General features: G+C 42.2%; 1 protein-coding gene across 6 annotated transcripts in view; it reads right to left on the reverse strand.

The window, feature by feature from the left end:
• The window catches only part of si:ch211-51c14.1 (protein kinase C and casein kinase substrate in neurons protein 3), a 63,051-nt gene extending 43,743 nt beyond the window's left edge, over positions 1–19,308 (reverse strand). For 5 of the 6 annotated variants that reach the window (XM_048617462.1, XM_048617464.1, XM_020535666.2 and 2 more), the window contains exon 1: positions 19,060–19,308. The gene's annotated coding sequence lies outside the window, so the exon portion shown is untranslated. Of the gene's footprint in view, positions 1–16,987; positions 17,077–19,059 lie in introns of those variants that run through there. The other variant, XM_048617463.1, reaches the window with a different exon arrangement.
• Between the last annotated feature and the right edge of the window lie 6,809 nt (positions 19,309–26,117).

A 26,117-nucleotide genomic window follows, 5' to 3' on the forward strand; every position in this document is an offset into this window, starting at 1 on the left:
TGTTTAAGGTAGTAGTTAAGATGCCAATAGAGTGGGATTCTTTATCATGGATGGGATTGAACTTCTGGAGTGTTGTTGGAGCTGCACTTATACAAGCAAGTGAGGAGTATTCCATCACACTCCTGACTTGTGCCTGGCAGCAAGTGGAGTAGCTTTGGGGAATCAAGAGGGGCTATCACTCGCTGCAGAGTTCCCAGCCTATGGCCTGTTCTTGTAGCCACAGTATTTATGTGGTTAGGATAAGTATGAATGAATAAGTATAGATGGTAACCTCCAGGATCTTGATGATGGAGGGGGGCGGGATTCAGTGATTGTGATGATATTGAATGTCAAAGGGCAAGCGTTGGATTTTCTCTTGTTGAAATGGTTGTTGCCTGTCGCTTGTGTCAATTTCGTAAAGATGGTAAGTATTTGCTTCCTTAAGAAGCATGGAGTGAGTCATGTAATTATCTAGAATGCATCCTGTGACCCTGGAGTTGATGGTTCATTGCCCTAATACAAAATAATTACCGGTCACTTTGCACACCATCAATCAAATCAAAATCAAATCGGAACAGAAACAGGCCATTCAGTCCTTCAAGCTTGCTCCACCATTCAGTATAATCATGGCTGATCATCCAACCCTGTTTCCCTTTTCTCCCCATTTCCTTTGTTTCCTTTAGCCTTAAGAACTCTTTGAAACATTGATTATTTGGGACTCAACTGCTTTCTGTGGCAGAGAATTCCACAGACGCACTGCACTCTGGGTGAAGAAATTTCTCCTCACCTCAGTCCTAAATGGCATTCCCTGTATACTCAGACTGTGACCCCTGGTTCTGGACTCTTCATCATCAGGAAAATACTCTTCAATTGAAGTAGAATTATGGGCAGATGGTGAGTTGGGTGGGGGTTTAATTGGACAAGAACAGACCAAAAGGAATGATGCAGCATTGATGGAGGTCATGCAGTTCATTCTGCCTGTTCCAGCTCTTTGAAAGAGCTACCTCATTAGTTCTAGTGCCCTGCTCCTTCCCATAGACCTGAGGAATTTTTCTGAATTAATTATCTTCAGTGTATTAAAAAGCTCATACATGTCAGCAGTCCGTGCCAGCTGTTTCCAACGTAAATTATTATGTTACGGTGGAAACTATGTAAACCAGTATTGGTGTAATTACATCCTCCCATGCCATTGGAAGTGCTGCCAGTGGTGGACTTGTGTAATTGCACCCTAAAAGTTTCACTGACATCATTTAGATCAGATAATTGACTTTTTAAAAAAAAATCCAATTCTGAAGTAGAGTCCCATTGGATTCGAAACACTAACTCCATTTCTCTCTCCACAGATGTTGTCAGACATGCTGAGTTTCTCCAGCACTTTCTATTTTCATTTTGGATTTCCAGCATCCGCAATATGTTGATTTTTATTTTGTTGAGAAAAATTATCCTGTAGCAAATGCCAAATTGTGATGACAGAGAAATAAGTAATCATAATTCATAACAAACAAACAAACAATCATTACAATAAAGTTGAAATGCTAAAAGCTTCACAAAATTGTGAATGTTTCAGCATAAAAGTTATAATTTGTTGCAAAATACAGCCTTCCTTAATTTACAAATTACGAATGGAAGATCTACTGCACTCTGCATTTTGTATTAAAGTCCATAAATCATATGTTACCATGCAGAATTCATTAAATTCTCAATCATTAGCATACAGCTTCCATTAGAAACAACAGCTTGCATTTGTAGACAGCTTGTGATGTGAAACAGCTCACGTTTGTAGATTTTGAGGGAGAGAGTGTTGGCAATTAGGAGGTTTCAGAAGGAACACTCCATTCAGGTCACTAAATATAAGGTCTGACACCAATTCCACCACCACCCACCACCACCACCCCCAACCCCCACCTCCCCACCTCCCCACATACAGGTGATGGTTTGACCTGAGATGACTAATCTTACAGTGGGGGCCTTAAACTATGATGACTCTTATTTTTCATAAGCACAATGGTCACCTCTTCCTGAATCAGGGATTGGCACACTTCTGTCTGGAAATTGTTGGCTCATTAGACCAGGTATTGCCCAAATAAAGGCTGAATCACTGACTGAGGAAGAGCCTTCACAGCAATAAAACATCTGAGTGGCCAGCAGGGCTTTGGCTCATGATTAGATTCCAGCATACAGATCCCAAATACGCAACTGACTGTCCTGAGCCAAGGAGATGTTAATGCAAAACAGCAGCTGCTCCATTTTACCCCACCCTGTGACATTACGTGCTAGGCAACAGGAAAATCTGGCTGGAACCAGCTGGATGGCATCTACCAGCTTATATCAGGAATGCCCGACCACATCAACCCTGAAACCCCTGTTATCAGGAAAACGTTCCCGGTAATGCTAACACAGCCTTCTAAATTTATCCCGCTGAGCGGAGAGGGTGATGTGTCACTGACTGCTCTGTAAATACTGTGTCTATGTTTTCTGCAAAAGACTGACAGTTGCCAGGCCACAGTTTTGAGAGTGCTGGTGCTGGCAGCTCACCAAAAAAAGTCCATTTCTCAGGAGCTCTGACACAGTGAGAGACTGGAGTCTTTTTCCTCTTAATCACTGGTGTGTTAGAGCTTGGGCTTGGTGGATCAGAAGCACTCATCACAAAATTTAAACTGCCCATGATTTTTGTTTTGAACAGGTGGGGCATTGAACGTAACTAGCACCTTATGTTAAGGTGCTAGTTACTGCAGAAGAGTCCCGATCTGAAATGTCAACTTTCCTGCTCCTCTGATGCTGCCTGACCTGCTGTGTTCCTCCAGCTCCACACTGTATTAGACCCTCATGTTAAGGTAACAGCTTCTTCTCACCAGCCCCAGATATGCAGTCCCTGGCATTGAAGAGGACAATTTAACCCTGAGCATCTACGGCCCAGTGTTCCATCCCAGAGCCACCAGATCCTATCCAGTAACTCACCACAGTGGCTGCGGTTCCTGTGCAGTGCCAAAAAGCACCACGGCCAACAGCTTTTGCTTTATTATGTTCTTTTCATGTGGTGTAGGCCAGTGTTTGTTTAATTGCCCTTGAACTGAGAGATTTGCTGGACCATTTAGTAGGGTGGTTAAGAGCCAACCACATTGTGGTGGGTCTGGATTCACATGTAGGCCAGACTAGGTAAGGATGCAAGTTTCCTTCCCTATAGGATATTAGAGAACCAGATAGGTTTTTACAACAACCAATGATAATTTTATGGTCACCATTTCTTGTCATTTTGGTAATTTAACCTAAATTCCACAAGCCACCACAATGGAATTTGAACCCGTGTCACCAGGTCATTAGCCTGGGCCTCTAAATAGGTTACTAGTCTATTATGTTTACATTTAGTTCCAGACGTATGGTGATGTGTTTGATGCTTAACTACCCACCAGGCAATTAGGGATAGGCAGTAAGTGCTGGCCTAGCCAGTGACTCTCACATCCTGTAATTGAATTTTTAAAAAAGTGGGTGGCAGTCATGACTCGATATTAAAATGTTGTGAGTTCAAGGTTTTCTCCTGGAATTTGAGTACATATTCCAATCTGACATTCCCACTGCAGTACAAAGGGAACGCTGTGATGTTTTGGGTGCCATCTTTTTGATGAAATATTAACCCAAGACCACACCTGCCCTCCCTGGCAGGTGGAAAAGATCTTGCAGCATTATTTGAAGAGGGGTCCTGTTGCTCTGGCCGATATTTATCCCTTAACCATTACCAAAATGATTTTGCAGATGACACCAAAATTGATGGTATAGTGGACAGTGAAGAAGGTTATCTGAGATTACCAAGAGATCTTGATCAATTGGGCTAATGGACTGATGAATGGCAAATGGAGTTTAATTTGGACAAATGTGAGGTATTGCATTTTGGTAAAAACAAACAAGGGCAGGACTTACACAATTGAAGGTAGGGCCCTGGGTAGTGTTACAGGGGTTCAGGTACATAATTCTGCGAAATTTGCATCACAGGTAGACAAGGTGGTTAAGAAGACATTTAGCACACTTGTCTTCATTGCTCAGACCTTTGAGTATAGGAGTTGGGACGTCATGTTGAGGTACAGGATGTTAGTAAGGCCTCTGCTGGAGTATGTGTCCAGTTCTGGTTGCCCTGTTATTGGAAGTATATTATTAAACTGGAGAGGGTTCAGAAAAGATTTACCAGATGTTGCTGGGAATAGAGGATTTGAGTTATAAAGATAGGCTGGCACATTTTTCATTGGAGCATTAAGAAGTTGGGGGGTGACCTTTATAAAATCATGAGGGGCATAGATAAGATGCCCCTTAGCAAAGGTCTTTTTGCTAAGGTGGGGGAGTTCAAAAGTAGGGGGCATATTTTCAAGGTCAGAGGAGAAAGATTTAAAAAGAGCATGAGGGGCAAGTTTTTTTTTTTTTACAGAGAGTGGTTTGTGTGTGGAATGAACTGCAGGTACAGTTACAACGTGTAAAACACATTTGAATAAGTTCGTGAATAGGAAAGGTTTTGAGGGATATCGTCCAAACATAGGCAGGTGGGACGAGTTTAGTTTGGGAATATGGTCAGCGTGGACTACTTGGACCGAAAGGTCTGTTTCCATGCTGTATGACTATCTCATTGATGTGGGATTTTGCTATTCGCATATTGGCTGCAGTGACATCACATCAAAAAAGGACTTAATTGGCAATAGGACAGGATATACGCTCCCTTCAAACCAGTTTCCAACAGTGAAGGAACTGTGCATTCAATCCATGGAAAAGGACATGGCCTCAGGCATATCCAGTGACAGGGCACTCACGCAAGGTAAATAACTGATCCCTGATCATTCTGTTCACTACTTTTGTGTTACCAGCTGCAAACGCCTCTTTACAAGATTGTATGTATGAGAATTTGACACCAGATTGTGGGTGGTTTTATTTGTTACTCCTAAGCACAGCTCTAAGCAGGAGGTGCTCTGAGCAACTTGGTCCATCACTACCCTGGCCCATTAGTTGCCAAATGATGTAGAGTTTTGCCACAAAAAAACGCAGCTAGGATCTTTAAGGTAGCCCCTCAGATCCAAACAAGGGTCTGCAATCTCTGGTACTGTATTAAACTAATATGGTCTAACAACGGGCATTTGGTTTGAAATAATCACTAAGTGGCTTAGGAATGCTTGGAGTGTCAGGGTGCCATGCAACACTTTCCATCTAGTACTCAGGACAGCACTGGATAGTCATGATGTCAGGAAGCTGCTGTTATAAGACTCATCAGCAATCTGCCCTCTGGATACTGAATGAGTTCTATTGTGACGTGGACACTTATGACTGACTGGCAAGTACTCCACCCCTCCCCCAGACCTTCCTGAGCTTGAAATGGCATTGCACCAGAACCACTGAGCTACTGGACCACCGCACTGCATGTGTTTTTTATCGGACTCTATTGCATCCAACTGGATCCAGTTAGAACATTTAGAAAATGATACTGATTGAAAACAGACACTCAAAGCCACAAGAATACTTCCTGAGCCAAGTCAGACAAAGCAAGGCTTCAAGTTACGTTGAACACAAGTGCTCCTGCCAAAAAAACAACCCTTTTCACTCCTGATGCAAATATTAGGATGTAAGGTAACAACAACTTACAACAATAATGTAGTGATATGGTGCCATTGACGTAAGAAAAATTCCCATGTGATTTACAGGAGCACGATAAAATAACATTGCATTGATGTGCACGAGGAGACATTAGAAGAGAGAAACGGGGTTAACGTTTTGAGTCTGGTATTATTATTCTTCTTCAGTTCTGAAAAAGTCATATCAGCCTTCAAACATTAACTGTGATTCTCTCCACAGATGTTGCCAAATCTGCTGAGTTTCTCCAGTACTCTCTATGTTTGTTTCAGATTTCCAGCATTTTGATTTTGTTAGGAGACATTAGCTGTAAAAGGAGACCAAAGGATTGGTCATAGAGGTGGAATTTGCTTCTGCTTTATTCTTTCACGAAATAAGGGTATAATAGGCCAGCATTTGGTACCCATCCCTAATTGCCCATGAACTTGAGTGGCCCATGAGACCATTTCAGAGGGCATTTAAGAGTCAATATAGCTGCTGGTCTGGAGTCACTACAGATCAGAGTGGGTGAAGATGGCAGATCTCCTTATCTCAAGATTATTAGTGAACCATATCTATTGATTATATTTTCAGGTAGTTGCCATTACTGAGACTTTGTCCTATATGAGACCAGAGGCACTATAAGCAGAAAGACTCCTACACTGGCACTGGTACATTGCAAGGTCTTTTGCTGCAGTCCAGGTGATGTGCCACTCTTGGGGTCCTTAAATGTATTTTACACGTCATCTTAGACCAGCCACATCTTCTTCCCCTGTCTGGGGTTGTCCATTCAACTGCCACTCTGGCAAAGTGTGTGTCCAGGAAGTAAAATGCAAGTCCTGTAAATTCAGTTGTCTCTAAGCTACAGTGACCATAAGGTGCCTCTGACTGGTCCTGTGAAGCATTTCTTCATCAGTGATGTGATCTATCCAAGCGATTCCTGGGTCTAACATAGGCAACGCTAATAAAAGATGTCCAATACATGTGAAACCTTTACTGTTCTCTTCCATGCCTCGTTGACATTGATTGCAGTTGGTATTGCAATGGTCATGTAGAATTACAGTGTCATAGCTGATTTAATGGTTTTGGATACCCAGACCGTTTGGAGATACTGAACAACTGGTGTCTCTTGGCCAGTTCTTATTTGGATATCCATCTTTACATCACCACCCTGAACATGTTGCTTCTTTGAAATGATCAACATCCTCAATGATATGGTGTTCAATGATTATGGGGGAAGGTGCCTTGTTGCTACCCAGCCTTCAAAGTCTTTGGTTTTCTTGCAACTGGTGAAGAGATCACCAACCTTGGCACTGCCACTCTGGAGACTGGTGATCAAGTCTTGAAATGCAATGTGATTCTTTGGCAGCAATGCAATGTCGTCGGCAAAACACAGACGCGCCAACAGCTGTTATTATTACAGGATGCACCCAACCATCACCTTCCTCATGATGAAGTCACTAACCTAGAGCAAAGTATGAAACCTTCCATAGTCCTGTGGTGATATTGAAAATATTCATGATGCCCATACTGGAGATGGGATCAGTCATGATCATCTTAAGTGGCGGAACAGGCTCGGGGGGCTGAATTGCCCATTTCTGCTCCTAGTTCCTATGTTCTAACATCTTGGCACAGCAGCTGAAGTCACAGTCCAAGACTTCAAAAATGTTAATAACCCACTCTTGGATACCGTCATGTCTAGTGATGGACCAGGGAGACGATTGATGGATGCTATCGAAAGCTGCCTTGAAATCAACAAATTTAATAAGCAGTGGCTTCTGATATGTTGACTTCTGTTTTATGATGTTCCTCAGTGTAAAGATCTGCTCAGAGCATGATCTACCATCCTGGCAAATGCTCAGCACCATCACTGAAACTAGTTTCATATTCCAGATTTGCTATCATTTCAACCCATACATCCAGTGCATTTGTCCTCTGGATTGCTAGGCAAGTGACATTACTACGACTGCAACATGGTTTAAGGAGTGTCTTTAAAGAAGGCAAGAGAGAAGCAGAGGAGTTTGGGATGGAAGTTGGTGAGCCTAGGGTCTTGGTGACTGATGGCACAATGAGCAATAGTGGAGTGATCAAATAGGGGATACAAGAGAGGCCAGAATTAAAGGACAGCAGATAACAAGAAAATACAGATGTGTTAGGCCATTCAGCAAATCTTCATGACACCCAAATATTTTTTTGATAATAGTGGTCTTGCCTCCTCCATTCTATCTGTGTTTTTTTAAATATATTAATTTTTTCTTGTGTGCAAAAGGTTCTGATAATGAACTGAAATATGCCATTTATTAGAAACAAAAACAGAAGTTGCTGGAAAAGCTCAGCAGGTCTGGCACCATCTGTGAAGGAAAAATCAGAGTTAATGTTTCAGGTCCGGTGACCCTTCCTCAGAACGTCAGCGGACCCAAAACATTAACTCTGATCTTTTCTTCACAGATGCTGCCAGACCTGCTGAGCTTTTCTAGCAAGTTCTGTTTTTGTTCCTGATTAACAGCAGCAGTTCTTTCTGTTTTTATGCCATTTATAAGTTTTGTATATGTCTACATAGCCTGCTTCTGTTATTTAGCCTCTGAACTGCTCTCCAATGTTTGTCTTATCAGTGGCTTAGTAACCAGAACTGGACATAGGTTTAAATATCCAATCCAACCAGAAGTTTATTTTAATTGGTTAATAAGGGCACTGTGTTGCTATGCTGGCATATTCCCAAGCTATTAGTTCTTCTCCAGTGTCCATTGACAAAATGATGGTGGATCATTGATAAATCTCCTTCTTTGTCCCTCTTAACAAGCAACAATAGCATTTATATTTATAGTCCCTTTAATAGCATAAGTCACAACAAGTAGGAAATGGAGCAGAATTTGGTATCCTCCTTACTCCTGTTTTAGATGAGGTTGTGTGCATTCCGACTGTTGTAGCAGCGACATCAGTTACCATAGAAGCAAGCAGACATCATAAGACCATCAGGTATAGGAGCAGAATTAGGCCATTCAATCATGACTGATATGTTTCTCAACCCCATTCTCCTGCCTTCTCCCTGTAAACATTGATCCCCTTACTAATCAAGAACCTGTCTATCTCTGAATTAATTACACTCAATAACGTGGCCTCCATAGCCTTCTGTGGCAATGAGTTCCACAGATAAACTACCCCCCTGGCTGAAGAAATACCTCCTCATCTCAGTGCTAAAGCTTTGGATCTTTAAGATTGATTGGTTCAGCACTATACCAAATTTATTCACTAAGGCAAAAGGAGAGTCGGGTAGAATTTGAATCTATGCGCACAGCTTATTAGTTGGGTGCAGTAATGTAATAATGACACTAGTTGACTAGCAACTGAGTCAAAGATTGTAGGTTAAGCTCCAATGTAGAAATGTAAGTGTAGCATCCAACACCGAGGGAGGTCTGTGCTGTCAGAGGTGCCATCTTTTGGATGAGACGTTAAACAAGTCCCCATCCCCCGCCCTCCCCCAAGGGGTATTCTTTCAAAAATGAGCAGGAAAGTTCTCCCTGGTGATCTGGACAACATTCATCCCTCAACCCACATTGCGAAAGCAGATTATCTGGTCATTTATCACATTTCTCTCTAAAGAGTCTTGCTGGGTGAAAACTGACTGCCCTGAAGACTACACAAGCTGCAAATGCGACTGCTACACTTGGAAAAGTAATTTGTGAGCTGTAAATTGCTTTGGGACATGTAAGCTCTTGTAAAATACTATATAGATACATTGTTTTATGAGTTTGCATACAACCATAACATATTGTACAATTGACTGTAACGAGTAAACAGCTGCATTTGAGTGTAATCATTTGTGGCTAGCAACAGGGAATTGACGATATTAAGAGCTAGTTGTTGCGATAACTAGAAATGGGAATACCCCACCTCCTCCCACTCCAATCCAGTCTGGTCTATAATTGACTCTAGGCACTCTATAACTCATCTGGGAGCTGAAACCCTGGAAAGGTGCCAAATACGAGTTAGCATAGAATTGAAGACTTCGACTGCATCACAGGGCTTAAGGGAAGAGAATTTTTAACGTTCACACCTGTCACAGATTTTTTGGACTTGTGTGAAGTTATCAGAAGACAAGCGGCATCTAGAAACCCTAAAGCAAGTGAAATAGGACTAGTTGTGACCTGTTTTTAGTGCTTGCTTTTTTTCAAATTCCCGGAGAGTGGCTTCTAGGAAACACCTCTCTCATATTCTGTTTCCATTAGTAAATAGTGTTTCGTAAATCGACTGGTCTGCTGCCAGAATGAGGGGTCTGGATTTGTAGTGTGAGCACTGACAGCCAGCTCAAAAACATTGGTTTTCTCAATGCCAGTTCCTTTAGTTAGCTCCTCAAGGAATCCTTGCCCTCAGTAAGCCTGCCACTAGTGAGCTTTGAGTTTGTCCAAAATATGTTTGGATAAATTCTGCATTAAATAGAAAGGTTTGTAATCCTGTCACATTTTTCATTGTCCCAGGAAATCTCAAAGTGCTTACAGCCAGTAGAGTTTATTTTTTTCTTTACTTTTTCATGGGTCAAGGGCATCAAGACCTGCATTGGTTGTCCATTCCTAATTGTCCTTAAATGGAGTGGCTTGACAGCCTATTTCAGAGGCCAGTTAACCACATTGCTGTGAGTCTTGAGTCTTATGTAGGCCAGACCAGGCAAGAATTTCCTTCTCTAAAGGACTTTAGGTGCACCATGCAAGTTCTTACAATAATAAATGACCATTTTGTGGTTACTATTACCGTGACTAGCTTATATTCAGATCTGATTATTGAATTTAAATGCCACCAGTTGCTATGGTTGGGTTTGAACCCACATCCCCAGAGTATTAGCCTGGGTCCCTGGATTACTAGTTCAATGCCATTATGACTACACCACTATTCTCCCCCAAATTGCTTGCAAGTCAGTCAAGGTAGGAAACATGGCAGCCCATTTATACCCAGTAAGATCCCAGAAACTGCAATACAATAAAGAAGTTTTTTTTTCTAGATATAGGGATAAATACTTGGTCAAGGGATCAGGGAGAATAACTCTGCTCCTCTTGAAAATAGTGCCACAATGTCTTTTATGTTCAACCTGGAGGTCAGATGGAACATTGGTTGAACATTTCATCTGAAAGGCACCCCCTCCAACAGGGAAATAAAGGTTATTTTATGAGTGCATGGAGTAGATTTATTCTGTTCACATCCTGTTTTGCAATATTGCTTTGAAATTATGTCAGACCAGATGGCCAGGATGAGAAGGCCCATAAGCTCATCCATCCCTCACTTTCCTTCCTGCGACATTGAATGAATCCAGAGTTTCCACTCTAATTAATCTATCCAGAAGACTATTCCAAATGCTCATCATTCTTCCTGTGAAGAACTTCCTGATAGCAGTCCCACGCATGGGATTTGGCAGTCCAACAGTCTGCTGTCAGAATCAACAGAAAGGTTGATCTAATACTGCTGAGAGATCAGAAGTCACACGACACCAGGTTATAGTCCAACAGGTTACTTGAAATCACAAGCTTTCAGAGCACTGCTCCTTCATCATCTGATGAAAGCCTGTAATTTCAAATAAACCTGTTGGACTATAACCTGGTGTCGTGTGCCTTCAGCCTTGTCCACCCCTGTCCAACACCAGCACTTCCACATCACTGCTCAAAGGTTATAGACAGAGAAGCCAGCTGATTGCCAATCCCTTACAACCTAGCTTTATTTTGGACAAACACAGCAACACAGTACCATCATTCATTGTATTTGTAATGATATTCTAGAACTAGTCTTTATTCTGTTGATTGAAATTGTGCAGTAATCTTCTGAGTTTGAACTAATCTTAGACATATTTTCTCTGATCTTGCTGTTCAGTTCTTGTTGTTCAGTGTCTTTATGCTATTGTACTGATCTCACTGCTCTGATTTCACATCAATATTGCATAATTTGCCACATTTTGTTTCCTGCTAATACTAATTGTACTCCATTCCTTTTGACCTTACATTTCTTTTTCCATTATTGTGACACTGATGTGATCTGATCCCACCATCTTGTGTTGGTCTCATTGATTATTTTATTCTACTATTTAGGGGTACAGTTACTGGTTAAGTTACTGTACTAGTAATCCAAAGGCTTAGACCCATAAATTCCAGACATGAGTTCCAATCCTATCACGAGTGTGGGGGATTAACTTTATTTAAATAAATCTGAAATTAAAAGCTATTATTAATTACTCTGAAACTAATGAATTTCATAAAAACCCATTTGGTTCACTAAATGCCTAAAGCAAATCTCCTGGTTTGAACTAGATATGACTGCAGAACCATATCAATGTGGTTGTTCTAATCGCCCCCTGAAATGGCAAGCCAGTTTAACAAGACGTTACATTTGCAGTTATTCAAAAAGGCAGTTCGTTACCACTTGTTGAAGGCACTTAGGATGGACAAAAAACATTGACCTTCCTAGTGACCCTTGCATCCCATGACTGAATAAGTTTTTTAAGACGAATCTCACATGAACTTTTGGATAGCTTGACATTGTATTGACTCGGTCTGAAATCTCATTGAATGGAAGAGGGGACCGGAAGGTTTACTGTTTAGCAGAACTCATATGTTGAATGACCTGACACATATTGCTGGGACATGGGAAATATTAACTTTTTTTAAATAATCCATTCATGAGATATAGGCAACACTGGCTAGGCCAACATTTATTGCCCATCCCTAATTGCCCTTAAGAAGGCAGTGGTGAGCTGCCTTATGAACAACTGCAGTCCTTGGACCATAGGGACATCCACAGTGCTCTGGTTTAGTTCCCTTCTTTAGGGTTCTGTAATGGTTTGATACAATTGAGTGGTTTGCAAGGCTACTTATCATCTAATCACATTACTGTGGATTTCACCTCACACGTAGGCCACACTCTGAAGGATATTAGCAAACCAGACCATTTTTTAGGACAGTGGACATCGTCACCATTGGCTTTCAGTTCCAGATTTTATTGAATTTACACTTCATCATCTGCCACAATGGAATTTGAATCCACATCCCCCTCAGCATTAATTTGAAGTTCTGGATTAGCAGCCCAGCTGCATTACCACTATGCCACTGCCACCTCACAAAAGGCTGTGTGTGCCAAGGTATTTGAGAGCAAAAACTAAATACTTGTAGATATTTCAGAGCTGCCTCTGCGTAGGTGAAGGTGCTTTCTACAGCTACTAAACACTCACTGCACAGGCTCACATGTAAACCACTGAAGGTCCTCCACCCTAACCATTGCCTAATTTTATTTGGGACATTAAAGCAGAAATCCTCAGTGAGTTAATGTCCTGGTCTCCTTCCAGCCTTCAAATTGAGCCCTGTAATGAAAGGCTGCATATTTACCACAGCCCTGGATAGTTTAATTTTTTTTTGCTCTATTCATCCTTCTGATGCCAACAAAAATCTGTGTTACAACCAAGTCAGCTTTCATGACAATTTTCCCCTTTTCCCTGTTGCTGCAATGCTATTAATCAGTTCAATGTTGGGGTTATAAATTAAACTTTTCAGGAGATTGCTGGGTTAATTCTTGGCCCAAGCTCTAAAATACAAACTCTCAGAGGCTGAGATGAAGAACTGCCTACAAAAGTTTCCAGCAACTGATGCTGAGTTTAATTTTTCCCAGTTTTTTCCTCTCCCCAAGGCTTTATATCACATGATGAGCCTCAACCATACACTGTCCAAATTTATCACGTCATCCAGTGCAAAATCTAATTCAGGCAGAAATGGAGCAATTTGATCTTGGCTTTAAAACTGACAACGTAGACCAGGGGTTGTGAGAGATTTGGAAACTGACTAATTTTCTTTCTTGCCAATGTAAAGGTACTGGTTCCATGCTGGCGTACATCTCTAAGGGAGAGTGACAGCCTTCCTACTGACTAACTAAGTTGGTCAGTGCCTTAAGCAACTATAATATTACCAAATGTCACGACAGCATGACCTGACCCTTTTTAAAATTCATTTCTGGGACATTGCCATCACTGATGAAGCCAATATTTATTGCCCATCCCTAATTGCCCTTGAGAAGGTGTTGGTGAGCCACCATCTTGAACTGTTGCAGTCCTTTGGGTGTAGATGCGCCCACAGTGCTGTTAGGAAGGGAGTTCCAGGATTTTGATTTGGCAACAGTGACAGAACAGTGATATATTTCGAGGTCATGATTGTGACCGTCTTGGAACGGAACTTACAGGTGGTTTTTCCATGTCTCTGCTAACCTTGTCCTTCCAAATGGTAGAAATCATGGGTTTGGGAGGTGCAATTGGAGGAACCTTTGCAAGAAACTGCAGTGCATCTTGTAGATGGTACACACTGCTGCTACTGTGAGTTGGTGGTGAAGGGAGTGAATGTTGAAGGTGACACATGGGATGCCAATGTAGCAGGTCAGTTTGTCCCAGTGGATGTTGAGCTTCCTGAGTTTTGTTGGAACTGCACTCATCCAAGCAAGTGGGGAGCATTCCATCACACTTCTGACTTGTGGCTTGGAGATGGTGGCATTGGGGAGTCAGGAAATGGGCGATTTGCTGCAGAATTCCTAGCCTTTGTCTTGCTTTTGTAGCCCCTGCATTTATAATTATTTATTTCTTACCTATGACCTCACACTGTCACCTGACACTGATCAACACAGACAGCCTGAAACCCTCTAACATTGTGGTTGAACACCTCTCTTATGACTCTTATCCTTTCTGGATCCCCCACCTTCATTCAAGGGAACAAAGGTAGAAGGAAGGGAACAGCCTACCTCTCTGGCTTCTGAAAACACTTCTTTGAAACAAACTACCAAAAGATATAACTTCCTAGTATGGAAGTGGCTGGCCTCTTCAATTGGCTCCTCCCTGCCAGCGATCCACAAGTACCCTATTCACATGATCCTTTCAGACTCTAAACTAGTCTACATTAACATGTCTTCATTGACCATAGAGAATAGACATATTGGCCAAGCTTGACCCTATCTTTATCACCCAATGTTGACACACACATGCACTGTCTCGGGATTACAGTCTGGACAGGGAGACTGGCACATCCTTGAGAATGAAGGGAGTTGCCAGTTGTTTACCAAGGACAGAAGTCAAAGGTACTGACTCCTGCCCTGACACCAGAGAGTCACAGCCGAGAACCTGACAAGAATGCTGAGTTCCGACACGTGAACCCTTCGGAAGAGGTTTAAGAGAACCTCCAACCACCGCTTGCATTCCACGATCTGTGAACAATAATTGGACAGAGGTCAAAGGGTCAGAAACTGTGAGTGGGGACAGTTTTAACATTCTGATTTGTTAGGTTCTTATTGGCCACCTTAGATGGAAAGTATTTGTCTGGAGAGTGCCGAAGATGGAGACTGAAATTGCTGACTTAGTCCATGGCACCATCATGGAACTGTTTGATATTTTCATCCAATGACCAATTCTCCCAACATGATTCTGGATGGTGAGCGGCAACAAGATATTTCACCATGAACAGCATTGCAGATAAGCACAATTCAGCCCTTATTCAGTGATGATGTACTTTGCAACAAGACGACCATGAATCTCCTTCACAAATTAGATTCACTGAACCTTCTTACCCCTCCTACTCCCCATGCCCTCCAGTAAACTATGGCACAAACAGTGGCCACTCTTGCCTCAGAGTCCAAACGTTGTGAGTTCAAGACCTACTCTGGAAGCTTGAATACGAAATCAATGGTGATCCTCCACTGCAGTGTAGGTGAAGAACATTGGAGGTGCTGTCTTTTGAATGAGACATTAAATCTAGTCTCTCTGCTCCTCCAGGCAGTTTTAACAAGCATAATTTAAGAGGCCCTGAAGAGTTCTCCCCTCTGTCCTGGTCAGCATACACATCTCAAACAACATCATGAAATAGATATTCCATTGCTATTCATTGGAGCTTGCTTTGCACACATTGAGGATAGCCTTTTCTGCATCACACCAGTGATTACACTTCAAAAAAGGGCTACTCAAATAAAAGAAAAATACTGCAGATGCTGGAAACATGAAACAAACACATAAAATACTAGAAAAACTCACCAGGTCTGTGGAGAGAGAAACAGAGTAAATGTGTTGAGTCCAACATGACACTTCTTCAGAACCTCTCTTCAGGTGCTACCAGACCTGCTGAATTTCTCCGGCATTTTCTGAGTTTGTTTTGAAAATGGGCAGCGTTGAGTGTGGACACTTTGGGGGCATCTTGAGTTCGTAAAAGCCTCTATAGCAATCTTGCTTTCTTTAATACCACCAGTAAGATCAAATAAAATGGCACAGTCCAGAATGTAAACCTGGCACTCTGGCTGAATGCTACACCATGTGATGCTTGTACCCAATGAGTCATTGGGGAGACTTGCAGTGTTACAATAGATTGATTGTCTTGCAATGTCAGTTCTGTTGGTTTAAAAGTCTCTGGGAATAATGGGAACATAAAGAAAGTCCCATTTTGCCCATCCCATAATAGAGTCAAAGATCTCTCTGCATCTTACCATTCTTTGATGGCACGGCACTGCTACCTTGTCAATATTTATAAGTACTCCATTACAGTGTGTGAACACGCTGATGTGAAGTAGGTTTGGGGCCTGCAGGGAAATGGGAGAGGTTCAGAGAGTGAACTTCTGACAGTGACAGAAAGATGCCTTAAGTCAGATGCTATAAATATGGTGGTGGTGGTAACCAAAATGAAAGGGCGCTCTTAACGTGGTGCTTTCATTAGTACCGAAGTCATGATTTCAACTGAAGTGTCTGGAATTATTTGACTGAATTTCATCCTGTGATGGCACCCTTAACTAGTTTCAGACATATTTGGAACACAAATACCTGGCAGACACATGTGAGTGTGCTTGTATACACATTAGACACTGCACACACACACACACACACACACACACACACAGAGTACAAGTACGAACTCACAAAGGCAGACAGTCAAGGTGCCATTTGGCTCAGATATTTACTGCATACTGCTGTGCATTGCATCTTTTTGGACTTTGTTAAATTCTACTAGTTTACATCCCATCGTCACTACATCTCCTTCCTATTTCTAACTTCATCCCAGCCCTACACCTCCCGAGATCATTGCTGTCTTCCATCTCTGATCCCTTGCCTACTCTGATTTCTCTCACTTCACTGTTGATGATGGTACCATCTGTCAAAGCCCTAAGCTTTGGAATTCCCTCCCTAAACCTCTCAGGCCACACTCTCTCTCTATCTCCCACATTAAATCACTCCTTTAAACTGCCTTATTTGCTCTCTTCCTTCAGTAGTTTTAGTTCTGCCCAATTGCGCCCTTGCGAATCACCTGCGATGTTTTCATTCATTGAAGGCGCAGCATAACGCAAGCTGCTGTTGCAGATCCTGTGCAAGAAATTAATTCGGTTCGTCAAATCTAATGCTTCTCGAAAGAGGTTTTGATGTCTTTGAGAGTTACAGTCTGCTAACCTTGTGTTCGTTAAAAATTGAGCACATCGATGGTATCATTGGTTGTGACATTTGGAGGAAACGTGTCTCGGGAAATTATAGGGACGCCGCCCTGTTATATATTCGTCCGTTAAAATAAATCAATGGATAAATCCACAGTCAGCCATTTAGGAGATGCACTCCTGCCCGCTGAGAGTGCAGGCTTGCAGAATCACCCTGAAAACGTGTAACAAAGAGACAGTATAGTGTTAGAGTTTTCGCAAGCCCCTCTCCTCCAGCCTGAGTATGGGTGAAGAGGGGGAATGAGCTGTAAAGGGGATGATGCAAGGATGGGTCAGATGACTTTTCCACACCAGCCAGTTCACCAAAGGCTCACTTGATGGTGTGCTGGCTAGTTTGCACCAGCCCTAAGCAACATTCATTAGGTCACAGGTATTTATTTTTTAATTCATTCTCAGGATCCTGGCGTTGCTGGCAATACATTGGTGTTTCCTAGTCGGCACTTGAGAAGGCAGTGGTGAGTGACTCACTTTCCTGAACCACTACAGTCCACGTGGTGTAGGGACACCCACAGTTAGGGAGAGAGTTCCAGGATTTTGAACGCAGTGACAGTGAAGGAAAGGCGATGTAGTTCCAAGTCAGGATGGTGTGTGGCTTTGGGAGGAACTTGCATCTGTTGCCCAGTGGTAGTACTGAAGTGCCCATTTCCAGAGCTAGCAGGACTGTAACTTGCAGATGATAGTGGTCATGGGTTTGGAATGTGAGCTTTGGTGAGTTGCTGCAATGCACCTTTTAAACAGCACACGCTGCTGCCGCTGCATGTCAGTTGATGGAGGGAGTGAATGTTTAAGGTGCCCATCAAGCGGCTGCTTTGCCCTGGATTAAGCTATGTTTTTTGGCAGGCTTTATTGGTCTAAACTAGAGCAATAACTTTGTTATCCTGACGAATTGCGAAGAAAAATGACTAAAGGGTGTACTATCCAGTTGGGAAAAGCACAAGGATGCATTCAGACTGATGACAGGATGAGACTCAACTGTGATGTCCCTCATTGAGGGAGTGTTGAAGCCGACCAGTCAGGGCTGCAAGTGGGGAACAGCTATTTCACGTTGAACCAGACCCCAACAGGGAACAAAATAAGAAAATAGCGATGCTCAAATGCAAACAGATATTTCAGCCAACACACAGTTAAACTTAGCGTGATGTTGATCAGAAGCAATAGGGTTTATTTGATAATATTTACTGTATACAACCAGTAGTTTACTTAAACTTCCCCTTCATTTCAAATAACTGACGTCTCCTTTCATGTGGATAAGGGCTCTGGAGCTGGGCAGTAGCATCTGGCTGGATAGCTTTTATTTTCCAGCCAACACTGGCGCGATGGGCCAAATGGCCTCCGTGCCATACATTTTTCAATGTTTTAGCCCTCTTATTTTGACTGTTACTCAATAGATAACTCTTGGTAAGCAGGGTCTAATTGCTCCAGCAAAGATCCAGCACCAACAAGGCGGGCTGAATGGCCTCTTCCTGTCCGGAAAATCTTCCCCGGTCACTCCTAGAAGCATCCAGCACAATTTCCAGCGCATTTTGTTTTTGTTGTTGTTGCGCAAAAACAAAAAGAGTGACTGTCCCTTTAAGAAATAATCCAGTGCTTCAGTGCGCGGAAAAAGAGTCCGTTTATTTTCCAATGCACTCGCCACAAAAGTGCTTCCAAGATTTATAATACACTGTACAATTCCTGGGAAAATAGGAAAGTATTCCCAGCAGACCTGGTTGGCTTCCAGCCTGTAAAGCTCTCGACAAAGGCTGTAAGTTGATAGCTGGACCATATGCTTTAAACAGAGGAATTTACAGCTCAACGTAGCCACAGATAAAATCCATGTATTTATAACTTTACAGAAAGCTGTGCGTCTCTCGGTCACTAACACACACAAACACACGCACACAAACAGCAAGCAAGAATTAAATAGGGCTGGTCTTTTAGAAAGACCAGGTTAAAACTTTTGTTTTAAAACGGGACATACTTGTCACAAGTTTCGAATTAACAGTCATAGAAATAATTGCCCATATACGCAGAAATATTAAGCAGGCTCACCTCAATCTTTCGCCAACTCCCTCTAATGTGGTCTGTGATTTCTTCTTTTTAAAAAAATAAATATCTGATCAATGGGAGTTTTTTTGAGGTTGGGTAGAAAAGTATCTTCTAGATCCTTGGCGCTGTTATGAAGACCAGAATGCCTGCCCCGTCTGATTGACTCTGTCCTCTGACTCTATTTCTCCGCTCTCTCACTGACTCTAATTCCTCACAGGGAAACTTGAGGAGTGTCCCGGAGCATGTGCAGAGTAGTAGTAGCACTGGGAAATAAAACGTCACGAGCCTGTGATAGTTTCTGGAGCTAAGAGGGAGGTTACTTCACAAAACTATAGGTTGTGTTTTCATTTTAAAGGGACATTTTCTCTTCTGAAGGCAGGGATTTAATAGTTGAATTGTAATTCTACAACCCTTTATACCTCACCCAAGTGACCCATTCTCCATGTGCAGTGAGCTGGAATTCCATCCCCAAAATCTCTCTCTCTCCCCTTTAAAACACACATTCCTGACCAAACTTTTAATCTCCTACTGCCTCCTTATGTGGCAAATTTTGTCTGTTTTCTTGTATTATGCTAAATCTATTATCTAATTGTAAAATATCATTGTTGTCAACCTAGGAAACATGTAGGGCATGGGCTATTTGTCTGTGTGAGCTGTCAGCTAGTCTGCTTCCACCCAGTACCCATGCTTCCTGATTGAGTAATCCTGATGATTTTTTCCCACTACTCTTTTGCCCCTAAATTGAACTTTTGAATTGTGTTTCCAACAACAGACCCAGCCAACTAAATACAGAGTGGCATCCCGTCCTGCTGTCTATGCATATGTGTGTCACACCAGGTACATTACAATAGTTAGTAAGTTTCAAATGTTCTTCATTTGCTCTGGCTTTCCAGAGTTACAGAGTCATACAGCATAGAAACAGACCCTTCAGTCCAACCATTCCATGATGACCATGTTCCCAAACTAAACTAGTCCCACCTGCCTGCGCTCGGCCCATATCCCTCCAAACTTTTCCTGTTCATGAATTTATCCAAATGTTTTTTAAATGTTGTAACTGTACCTGCATCCACCACTTTATCTGGCAGTTCATTCCACACATGAACCACTTTGTGGAAAAAAGTTTCTCCTTGTGTCCTTTTCAAATCTTTCTCCTCTCATGTTAAAAATATGCCCCCTAGTTTTGAACTCCCCCAACCTTGTCATTCTCTTTATGTATGCCCCTCATGATTTTATAAACCTCTATAAGGTCACATCTCAACCTCCTATGCTCCACCGTATTGCATGTAATTCTGGTCTCCCTCCTATAAGAAGGATGTTGTGAAACTTGAAAGAGTTCAGAAAAGATTTATGAGGATGTTCCCAGGGTTGGAGGGTTTAAGCTATATGGTGAGGCTGAATAGGCTCGAGGTTTATTTTCCCTGGAGCATTGGAGGATGAGGGGTGACCTTATAGAGGTTTATAAAATCATGAGGGGCATGGATGGAGTGAATAGCCAAGATCTTTTCCCCAGGGTAGAGGAGTCCAAAACTAAGGTGCGTAGGTTGAAGGTGAGGGGGAAAGATATAAAAGGGACCTAAGGGCCAACTATCTCACGCAGAGGGTGGAAAATCTATAGAATGAGCTGCCAGAGGAAGTGGTGGAGGCTGGTACAATTACAACATTTAAAAGGCATCTGGAGGGGTATATGATTCGGAAGGGTTGCCAAATTCTGGCAAATGGGACTAGATTTATATAGGATATCTGGTTGGCATGGATGAGTTAGACCGAAGGGTCTGTTTCCATGCTCTACGACTCTATGACTCAGCAAAAAAAGTCCCAAACTTTACAGTGTGGAGCTGAAGGAACACAGTGGCCAAGCCGTTTCAGAGGAGCAGGAAAGTTGACGTTTCGGGTCCCAATGAATTTAGTAATATCCTTTCAATAACTGGGCAACTAGAACTACACACAATACTCCAGAAAGGACTTCACCAATGGCCTATACAACCTCAATTTGGCATCCCAACTCCTATACTCAAAGGGCAAATGTGCTAAATGCCTCCTTAATCACCCTGTCTCTACCTACGAAAGTTCCTGAAGGGTGCTACAGAAATGCAAGTCTTTTCTCAAGATATGTGCATTTAATAAGAGTAATTAGCATACAAAATTAATAAGCATTGCTGCAGTTGAATGTTGGCACGGTAGTTTTGATCTTATTTATTTTTTAGTCTCCAGTAATACCTCCTCACAATTTTATGCATCCATTAGTCTTTTCATAGGAGGTTGGTTAAACAAGATTGTTGTCTTTTGAAATCCATGCTACTTATTACCTCTGCCACTGAAGGTGGGAAGCAGTAATGGTTTTTGCTGCAGCGTCTATTTGTCTGTAAACAAAATACCTAAATAAAAAAATGGATTTCAACCAAACTTGGTTCACCAATATAGTATGCCCAGGATCTTGGAATCCTTTAAATAATTCTTTAGCTTTGGGAGATGAAACCCATTGACTTTCCTGTTGGAAAGTTGTGATTGTTTCCTTTAGAACGTTGTCGATTGTTTTAGAATACTTTGAGTTGTGTCACCTGCTGTGGTGAAACTTGTCATTGCTGATAAAATGTGAGCAGAATTTTCAGAGCAAGTTGTTAGATTTGAAGCCTCGTTAATGAGATGGAAACTCTTAATAAAAATATTCATTTGTTCAGCTGTGTAGCGACAGAGGATCAACCAGGCATAATTTTAATATTGTTGAGTTAATACAGTGTGGTGGAAGTTAGTGCTGAACTAATGCCCTCGTTTCTTGTTATAGTTTTCTTTAGACATCTTTCTACTCTCTCAGTTTGGTGGGAATCACATTATTTTACCTACTACTGATGATGAGTTGATAAAAACAAGGCTGAGCAATAACATAACAAAGGTTTTTTAAAAATATGGAAGGTTTTAATAATCAATACAAAGAGAATGTTTCCTGTTGTGAGGGTGAACAGAACTAGAGGCCATTGCTATAAGATTGTTAACAATAAATCCAACTTGATTGAGTTTTTTGAGGGAGTAGCCAAGAAGATTGATGAGGGAAGAGCGGTAGATGTTGTTTACTTGGACTTTAGTATTTGACAAGATTCTGCATGGTAGACTAATAGGTAACATTAGATCACATGGGATTCAGGGTGAGCTTGGCAATTGGATATAAAATGAACTTCCAGAGGAAGTGGTGGATGTGAGTACAGTTACAATATTTAAAAGACATTTGGACATGAATAAAAAATGTTTGGAGGAATATGGGCCAAGCGCAGGCAGGTGGGACTAGTTTAGTTTGAGATTATGGTCGGCATGGACTGGTTGGACTGCAGGGTCTGTTTCTGTGTTGTGTGACTCTATCTTCGCCTGACAAGTGGTGAGACAGGGAGTTGTTGAAGTAAATAGGACAAGTGCAATTAAGAAGAAGCTAGACAAGCAAATGACAGAGAAAGGAATAGAAGGTTACGACAGTCAATTCAAATGAGAAAAGATGAGCAGAGGATTGAGTAAATATTAGCATGGAATAGTTGGGATGAGTGCAGTATAAAAAGACTCAAGACATCCAAGTTAAAGCAGACCTCTTGATTGGCACCACATCTACAACATTCACTCCCTCCACCACCAACGCTCAATAGCTGCAGTGTGTACCACTCCCAAGATGGACTGCAGAAATTCACCAAAGCTCTTCAGACATCACCTTCCAAACCTATAACCACTACCATCTATAAGGACAAGGGCAATGGATACATGGGTAACACCACAGCCTGCAAGTTCCCCTCTGAGCCACTCACAATCCTGACTTGGAAATATATTGCCATTCCTCCGCTGTTGCTGGATCAAAGTCTTGGAATTCCTTCCCCAACAACAACGTGGATCTACTGAAGCAAACTGAACTGCAAAAGTGCATGAAGGCAGCTCACGACCACCTTCTCAAGGGAATTACAGATGGGCGATAAACGCTGGTCCTGCCAGTGACACCCATATCCCATGAATGAATAAAAACAAAGTGCACAAACAGGAATTTGGCAGAATTCTTTATGCCCAAAATCAGCAATGTTTTTGAGCAAAAGTCAGTGCACCCAAAAAAAACTTGATGCTCCACCTAGTGGCAACTATAATCAGCAATGTAGCCATTCTCAAAAGTAACGGGCAACCTTGGAATATTTGCAGAACTACGATATGGAGGCAAACATGATTATGTTACTGCACTACTAGACGAACAGCCTTGACTAAAACTCCAGAAACTACAAGTTCAAGCCTCTTTGTAATAGTTTCATAATTTGAGTTCAGCTCAAAACAAAAACTGGAAATAAAAGTGACAAGAAATCTGTCACATTTTCATTAAAACCCAACAGTGCATAAAAGACTGAGGGATGGTCTTATCTGAAGTGGGTAAAATGATAGAAGGATTCAATAGGATAGATTTTTCTCTGCTCAAAGACAGGTCCAAAGCACAGTCCTGTGACCTTGATAATGGTAGAGCAAGTGTATTCCAGCCAGAATTGGAATCAAACCCCAATACTGTTGCACCAATCTGATCCACTCCAGCCAAGTGAACCAACTGGCACTTGTACTTCTGAAACTCTGTCCCCTGGATCCAGAACCCAAGATTAAGGGAAGCATCCTGTCTACGTCCGTCCTGTCATGCCCTTTGAAAGTTTTGTAAGTTTCAATTAGATTATTTCTCTTTTTTTTAAAAACTCTAGAGAATACCAGCTCAGTTTCCTCATAGGTCTGTCTCACCATGCTATGGATTAGTCCGGTGAATAATGGTTCAGAAAAAAGGTTAATGTTGGAGACTGCATTCAGTTCTGCCCAATCTGTTGTTGTCTCACAGCCTTTGACAGAGAATTGAGGGGACTGTGGCTCTAGATCACAAAGAGAACAGATGTATCATCTCTGACTTCTGAGTCTTTGTAATTATACCTAACTAGCCAATGTCACTTGTACCTATTGTTATCAAATAAGCAAAATCCTGTTATTAAGATAAGTACCTCTTGTTTGACTCACCAGTGATTCATTCTCTACCAGTGTTAACTAAACAGATGGTTAGAGCTCGTATGAAAAGGAGGTTTGGTGGCAGACTCTACCCCAACCACAGGCTTCCAATGGTTAGTTCCATAGACATAAGACAGCAGCAGTCTAACTCCCAAGTCACAGGAGTTAAAGTCTCACTCCGGCCCTGGGTATTAATGACACTTCAGTGTAGCACTATTGAAGGTCCTGTCTTTCAGATGAGATTTCATAGAATCCCTACAGTGTGGAAGCAGGCCATATGGCCCTTCGTGTCCACACTGACCATCTGAAGAGCAGCCCATCCAGACACACTTCCCTTTATCTGTAACCCCATATTTCCAATGGCTAATCCACCTAGCCTACATACCCCTGGACACTATGGACAACTTACCATGGGCAAGCCACCTAAACTGCACATCTTTGGACTGTGGGAGAAAACTAGAGCACCTGGAGGAAACCCACGTAGCCACAGGGAGGATGCACAAACTCCACACAGCCTACACCTGAGGCTGGTATTGAACTCAGGTCCTTGGTGCTATGAGGCAGCAGTGCTAACCACTGAGCCTCCATGCTTCCCTTGCCCTATGTTAGACCATGGTCCTGTTTCTCCTCTCAAATGGATGTGGCACCGTTTTGAAGAAGAAGAGGTTAGTTCTTCCCAGTGTTTGTCCTTCCTCAATTAGTCTCGAGGATTGACTTGTGGAGACAACCCAGTCGCTGATGAGGCCAAGGTTGAATGCAGCCCAAGTTCATCTATCGACTGTTAGTGTTACCGTCTCCTCTCTTCTCTTTGCCTTTGGTGGCATCCTATGTAACGAGGTCTTGGCATGTGCTTAATTAAAAAGAAACGTGTCTGGGTCCTTGTGCAGTGCTCAGCAGTACAGCGGAACAGTTTTCATCAACAGGCATCAGCCCTCGGCCTCACAGGAAATCCTTTAAAAAAAAATCTTTGTTCCAATCCAGTTTGAAACATTACACTCTGCTGTGTCCAGCTGTTTCCAAGCCCTTCCCAATGTACTGTATATCTTACATAACATGTTATGCCGCAAACAGGGTCAAGACACTGCAGGCTGCAGCCTTCCCTGGCTCTGTTGTCATTCTGTGACTGTCCAGCAGAAGAAGTACAAATTACAGAGATCAGGAGGGACAAGGTTCAAAAGCTAGAACTGAGTACAGTCTTCATTGGTCTCACTCCAGTCTCTGTACAGTCTCACTGTACCTCCTGTGGGTCCATGTTCAAGTTGCAGGTGCAGAGAGACAAATGTTCCTCTCAGCTCATATAGTGTGTCCAGTAGCTCCTAATATTCCAAACCAACAGCTGTCAGTATAAAAATAAACACACATCTTTCCAGTAACTGAATAGCCACTTGCCCAGGATCCCAGCAGCAGGTCACATTTCAGAGAGGGCAGGTGGGAGGAGGGCTGGGTCCATTCATTTCCCTACCAAATTTGGCAAGTGGTCTATTGCCCTGACCTTCACAGCACTTGCAAAAAAGACAACTGGAGGAATTGGACTCCCTCTGATAAAGCTTGCTATTAACACAGAATCACAGAATTGTTACAGTGCAGTAGGAGGCCATTCAGTGCCTTGTCTGTGCATCAGGTCTCTGAATGAACAATTCATTCATGTCCCTTCCCCTGCCTTTGCGCCCCCAACCCTGCACCTTCTTCCTTTTCAGATACTGATCCAACCTGCCTCCACCACACTCTCAGTCAGCACTTTCCGGACCCGAACAACTAACTGCAAAAAAAGTTTCTCTTTATGTCTCTATTGCTATTTTGCTGCTTACTTTAAATTTATGCCTTCTTATTCTCGATCCTTGGACTAGTGGGAACAGTTTTTCCATATCTACTCTACCTGATACTGTCATGATTTTGAACAGCCCCATCAAATTTCCCCTCAACTTTCCCTTTCCCAAGAAAAACAGACCAAATTCTACCTGTGTAACTGAAGCTACTCAATGCTAGGATAATTTCTGGGAATCTTTTCTGCACCCTCCCTATTTGCATCGAAAGTATAGATCTGATTGGATCTTTTATCTGGTGAGATCTTG

Source organism: Rhincodon typus, chromosome 37, assembly GCF_021869965.1.
Source record: "Rhincodon typus isolate 14 chromosome 37, sRhiTyp1.1, whole genome shotgun sequence".
Lineage (NCBI taxonomy): Eukaryota > Metazoa > Chordata > Chondrichthyes > Orectolobiformes > Rhincodontidae > Rhincodon > Rhincodon typus.